The sequence below is a fragment of the Colobus angolensis genome, unplaced genomic scaffold (assembly GCF_000951035.1).
Source record: "Colobus angolensis palliatus isolate OR3802 unplaced genomic scaffold, Cang.pa_1.0 Scaffold174, whole genome shotgun sequence".
NCBI classification, from domain to species: domain Eukaryota; kingdom Metazoa; phylum Chordata; class Mammalia; order Primates; family Cercopithecidae; genus Colobus; species Colobus angolensis.
In genome coordinates, this window is record NW_012114866.1 from 3,794,672 (window position 1) to 3,801,621 (window position 6,950).

Below are 6,950 nucleotides of genomic sequence, written 5' to 3' on the forward strand. Positions count from 1 at the left end.
AAAAAAAAAAAAAAAAAAGAAAAAGAAAAAAAATACAGTAATTCTCAAAAAAAAGTGTGAACCCTGGAAAGTGTGGACCCTGAGCCAGCAGCATCAACAGACCTAGGAACTTATTAAAAATGCAAATTGCCTGGCCCCACACCAAACCTACTGCATCAGAAATTCTAGAATGTTGCACAGCAATCTGATTTAACAAGCCCTCCAGATGATCCCAATGCATGCTAACATTTGAAAAACACTGCTGAAGCAATATGAGAGGCTGTGTGTGCTTGGGGCTAAGAATACTGGGGCAAATGGGGCACAAATCTTCCCCTTCTTTTCCCAGAACAGTTTTACATAAGGGACTAGACATACTGGTGTTCCAGCATGCCTTCACCTCCCCTATACTCTCTTCTATATAGCCTGAAAATCATGAGAAATTCACTTAAGCAAAGATTGTTTAGCTGATTTTTTCATTCAACATTTCTTTGAATGCCTATTATGAGCCATATAGTATGTTAAGCAATGAGAATTCAAAAAATAAGGAAAGGGCCAGGCGTGGTGGCTTATGCCTGTAATCCCAACACTTTGGGAGGCCAAGGCGGGTGGATCACCTGAAATCAGGAGTTCGAGACCAGCCTGACCAATATGGTGAAACCCCAACTCAACTAAAAATACAAAAATTAGCTGGGTGTGGTGGTGTGCACCTGTAGTCCCAGCTACTTGGGAGGCTGAGACAGGAGAACTGCTTGAACCCGGGAGGCGGAGGTTTCAGTGAACTGAGATCATACCACTGCACTCCAGCCTGGGCAACAAGTCAGACCCTGTCTCTTTAAACAAAATAGAAAAAGCCACGCAAAGAGATGATCACTTTCCGTCTCTGTACTTTGACGAATCTGAAGGTGATACTTCGAGTTGTAGCAACCATTTTGAAACTTCAAAAGAAACAACCTGAGGCCTGTGTGGTGGCTCACGCCTGTAATCCCAGCACTTTGGGAGGCCGAGGCTCAATCACTGGAGCCCAGGAGTTCAAGACCAGCCTAGGCAACATCGCAAAACCCCATCTCTACCAAAAAAAAATTACAAAATACAAAAATTAGTTGGTGGTTGGCACATGCCTGTAGTCTCAGCTACTCAGGAGGCTGAGGTGGGAGGGCCTGGGCCCAGGAGGTGGAGGCCCTTGACCTGGGGCCAGGAGACAGAGGTTGCAGTGAGCTGAAATCACATCACCATACTCCAGCCTGGGAGACAGAGTGAGACATCTCAAAAAAAAGAAAATAATAATAATAAAGGAACAACCTGAGGAAAATGCCAGCACAATCAGAAAGGCAGAGAATGAGATGAAAATAACTTGTCTTTATTGATGTCTTGTGCTGTTGAATCAACTAGCCCTAAAGCCTATCCTACCTTTGTACTTACGGTTATGTGAGGTAACATATTCCTTATTGCTTAAGCCAATTTTAGTTGGTTTTGTTGTTACTTACAACTGATGTTATAATTAACACAACATCTACTAGAATATAAGCTCCAAGAGGGCAGGGAATGTGTCTATTTTGTTTACCACTCTATCTCCAGTGTGTAGTCTAACACCTATCCCCTAGCAAACATGTAATAGTTATTCACTGAATGACTATAAGCATATTATATCAATTATCATTTATTAAGTACAACTGTAATTGACACTTGACTAGACAGCATAAAGATCTAATTAGGGAGCCTGACTACTCTTGACTGTGAGTCAGTCCTTTAAGAGAAGAACTTTACCTTTGCTCTCCACAATCCGGCATACAGTAGACGGCTACACATTTGCTAACTAAATGACCTATGTCACAGAATTTTGCCAACTCTCCAGCAGGGGGTGCCCATAACCAGCTGTTCTGGGCTCTGGGAAGTTTTTTGTTTTGTTTTGTTTTTTGTTTTTTGTTTTCTCATCAGCCTCTCCTTTGCTGCATTCCCCTTCATCTTCCCCCCCACCCCCTCTTGGAGCCAAGGAACACAGCAATGCAAGGAAGCTCAGAAGGGAACTTTTCAATTTTCAGAACCTCAGCGTCTGTCCTATCCCAGCTTCCAGCACCTGTTAGAGAGGGCTAAGAATATGCTTCTATGATCAGAGGATGCTCTCTTAGGTCAGGGTTAAGCAAACATTATCTGTAAAAGGCCAGATAGTAAACATTCTAGGGCCGTAAGGTCTTTGTCCTGTCATGCTCTTGTAACACAAATAACTGCTGAGCCAAGCATCCCTGCAGCCTCTGTATTTCTGGCTACGCAAGATCATGTATTCCTTTATTACTTAAGCCAATTTTAGTTTGCTTTATTGTTACTTACACCTGAAGATATAATTAACTGTCCATAGCTAGACTATATAAGCTCCAAGAGGGCAGGGAACTTAATAAGTAAATAAATACAAGAATAAGCAAAAGAATGGATGTGGTGTAACTGTGTTTCAAAAAAAAAATGATTGACAAAAACAGACAGCTGGCCAGATTTGGCTAACCCCCGCTTTAGGTGAATAAGGCATTGCCTAGGTCATTGGTTTTCAAACTTGAAGGTGTATCAGAATCACCTGTAGGGCCTATTTAAACACTGATGGCTGGGACTCGCTTGAGTTTCTAATTCAGTAAGTCTGGGCTAGGGCTGGAGAATTTCAATTTCTAATAGTTTAGTCTTGCCAAATAAAATACAGAATTCCCATATATCAGATTCTTGAATTTCAGATAAATGATGAATAACTTTTAGTATATGCATGTCTCAAAGATTTATTATTCACCGTTTATCTGAAATTCAAATTTAATCTGGCATCCCTAAATCCCTAAATCTGGCAGTCTTAGACAAGTTTTCAGGTGATGTTCACGCTGCTGGTTCAGGAACCACAATTTGAGAAACAATGGCAATATAGTCTCATGCATAAAGTTGCCTTGCTAATTCAGAAGTCTTGAGTTGGAGTGAAGTAAATACCCATCACTCTAACACAGGATTTCTGCACACTCAGTCTGTATATGTGAACATATATCTACTTGGTTCACAAGTTTGAGGTTTGCCTAGATACTTTCTGCGTTCATTTTCAACAATTATGTATTTGTTGTGCACTTACTATGACTCAGACAGAATTTACTTCAAATTTCAGTCCTGTATTTAAGATATTAGGCAAGTTTTTTAACAACTCTATTCCTCAGATTCTTCATCTGTAAAATTGAGATGACAATTTCTCCTTCATGGAGTTGTTGAATGGAAATGAAATAACATATGTAAAGAATTTACCACAGTGCGTTGTAAGGAATAAGCTGTTCAGTACTCAACTAATAGTGTAGCTACTACTGTCGAAAATACAGGCCAGCCACAGTAGCTCATGCCTGTTATCCCAGCACTCTGGGAGGCTGAGGTGGGTGGATCACCTGAGGTCAGGAGTTCGAGACCAGCCTGGCCAACAAGGTGAAACCCTGTCTCTACTAAAAACAAAAATTAGCTGAGCAGGTGGCAGGCGCCTGTAATCCCAGCTGTTCGGGAGGCTGAGGCAGGCTGAGATCTTACCACTGCACTCCAGCCTGGGTGACAGAGTGAAACTCCATCTCAAAAAAAAAAAAAAAAAAAAGAAAAAGAAAAAAAATACAGTAATTCTCAAAAAAAAGTGTGAACCCTGGAAAGTGTGGACCCTGAGCCAGCAGCATCAACAGACCTAGGAACTTATTAAAAATGCAAATTGCCTGGCCCCACACCAAACCTACTGCATCAGAAATTCTAGAATGTTGCACAGCAATCTGATTTAACAAGCCCTCCAGATGATCCCAATGCATGCTAACATTTGAAAAACACTGCTGAAGCAATATGAGAGGCTGTGTGTGCTTGGGGCTAAGAATACTGGGGCAAATGGGGCACAAATCTTCCCCTTCTTTTCCCAGAACAGTTTTACATAAGGGACTAGACATACTGGTGTTCCAGCATGCCTTCACCTCCCCTATACTCTCTTCTATATAGCCTGAAAATCATGAGAAATTCACTTAAGCAAAGATTGTTTAGCTGATTCTTTCATTCAACATTTCTTTGAATGCCTATTATGAGCCATATAGTATGTTAAGCAATGAGAATTCAAAAAATAAGGAAAGGGCCAGGCGTGGTGGCTTATGCCTGTAATCCCAACACTTTGGGAGGCCAAGGCGGGTGGATCACCTGAAATCAGGAGTTCGAGACCAGCCTGACCAATATGGTGAAACCCCAACTCAACTAAAAATACAAAAATTAGCTGGGTGTGGTGGTGTGCACCTGTAGTCCCAGCTACTTGGGAGGCTGAGACAGGAGAACTGCTTGAACCCGGGAGGCGGAGGTTTCAGTGAACTGAGATCATACCACTGCACTCCAGCCTGGGCAACAGAGCTATACTCTGTCTCAAAAAAAAAAGGGGGGGAAAGGCTCCTGTTTGAAGAGCTCTTAGTCTGGCACTGATTTTAGAGCATAGGAAACCACAAGATGTGTGCATTTCAGCGATGCTAAAATGAGCAGGTTATTAAATGAGGTAGAAGAGAGGCAGTAATTCAGAAAGGCAGAGCTCTTTCCAGAGGACATTTGTTTTACAAATATTAACTGAACCCAACATCATGCATGCAGAAAGCAGCCTGACTACCTGGAAAGCCTCTACTACCAGGAAGGCAGCCTAGCAGGATCTAATTCTAAACCTGGCAAGGCCACCAGAAAGAGGCATCAGGCAGTGAGGGGCCATATCAAATCCCAGTCTGTTCACAGCTGGCTTCTTGGACGTACTGGCCTTGACTATGGCCCAGAAGACTAGAAAGCACAGCCACAGACAAGAAGAGTCCTCGCAGAAAGCTGAGTCAGGCCCCAGTCTGGGACAGGAACTGCTAAATCCTAGAAACAGAAGCAATTCAATAGGCGGCAGAGCTAGTGACAGTTCTCTAGCACTCCCACCCATAACCTCGGACATGGGTTTGGAAGACACCAGTTAGTAACAGTGAGAAAATTTCAAGTTGACTGTGGAAAGTTGGGCTGGGCTGGGTTGAAATAAACTTTATATAATTAGATCTACTTTGGGCTGTTTTGTGCCCAGCCAATATAAAATTGCAGTTTAGCAAAGCGTTGGAGAGTTTATTATTAAAATACTCCCTAAATGATTATGGTACATTCACTCTTTTCACGTGTGGGAACCATTGCATGATACAGGTCTATATAGGGGCATCACTAATACAATGCTTTGCACACCTGGTCAATTAAATGCATGAATAAATGATTCTCTGCTGTCTACTAGGAGCTCACATTTTAGAACAAAGGCAAAAAAGTATTTTGAAGGACCCTTCACAGAGAGTTTTGACTTCCCAAGGGTCACAAACTCTGTATTTCAGCCAGATTTATTCAGGGATTAAGGGAATAATGCAGAACTCTTACATAAGCTATTCATTTTATTATTTTTCATTAGAATCAGGGTCTCACTCTGTCACCAGGGCCGGAGTGCAGTGGCGGGATCATGGCTCACTGCAGTCTTGTAACTCTTGGGCTCAAGCAATCCTCCTGCCTCAGCCTTCCAAGTGGCTAAGACTACAGGCATGTGCCACCACACCTGGCTGGTTGTTTTTTGTAGAGATGGAATCTCACTATGTTGTCAGGGCTGGTCTCAAACTCTTGGGCTCAAGTGATCTTCCTGCGTCAGCCTCCTAAAGTGCTGGAATTACAGGCTTGAGCCACCGCCCCCTGCAGGTTGCTATTCAGAACTGAGAATATTAAGACTTAATTTGCAAGCAGATTCAGTAAGATAAACCAAGCCTTTCTTATATGAAATATTAACAGTTTAAAAAGTGATTTTGCATGGCTGAGCGCAGTGGCTCACACCTGTAATTCCAGCACTTTGGGAGGTCAAGGCAGGCAGATCACCTGAGGTCGGGAGTTCAAGACCAGCCTGACCCATATGTAGAAACCCCATCTCTACCAAAAATACAAAATTAGCCAGGCGTGGAGGTGCGTGCCTGTAATCCCAGCTACTCGGGAGGCTGAGGCAGGAGAATCGCTTGAACCCGGGAGGCAGAGGTTGCTATGAGCTGAGATCACGCCATTGCACTCCAGCCTGGGCAACAAGAGCGAAACCCCATCTAAAAAAAAAAAAAAAGTGATTTTGCAATGAAGAAAAATAATGGCCCAAATAGTACAGGTGTCAATTCAATGTCATACAGTTCTTACGATCAATGGTTTTCTGGCAACCCCAAATTTAATGGTTTTGGAATTAAACACACACACTTCCCTCACTCATTATGCAGAAATGTAACAGAAATCACCCAGCAATTTTTTATTCCACATCAGTCTGGTGTACCCAAAGCAAGAAAGGTGAAAGGAATCTGCTTTCATTCACATGAAGTCTTCCTCTGCATCAGAAAATAACCATGAAATACCAAGAATCTTTGTAGAAATCCACCAGCTCAATTCCAAAGTGACAGTCATTTTCTATAAATCACAACAGGGGAAAACCAGAGGTGACCACTGAAAGCAGGGGAAGTTACAGACTCTACAGTGTTGGCACTGTGGTCTCTGGTTAAAGACAGGCCATCTAGCACTTTTTACTGACGGTTGTATTTCTGACAATGTAGTCCCCACTCCCAATAGCTTTGGTAAAAGCCATCTAGACTCATTTTCCCTAGGTTATTGTATTTCAGACTGCAGGCTGAGATCCATGGGTAGGTTGCGAAATCAATTTAGTGAGTTACAATCAGCATTACAAAAAGAAAAAAAATTTCAGAATGCATCATACTTGGTAAGTATATTGTTTCATGGGACTTTCTATATGTGTGTATGATTGGGGTATTATGTATAGTCTATTTCTTACTGTAGGTCGCATTAAAAAACATTTAAGACCTACTGTCCTAAATTATACCTTGTTCAAGCCTGAAGACGCAATTAAGCAGAATGACTGTCCCCTTTGCCTCAAGGGAGCATTTTAATTCTTCAAGCACTTCTGGAAAAGGGACCATCATTTCTTT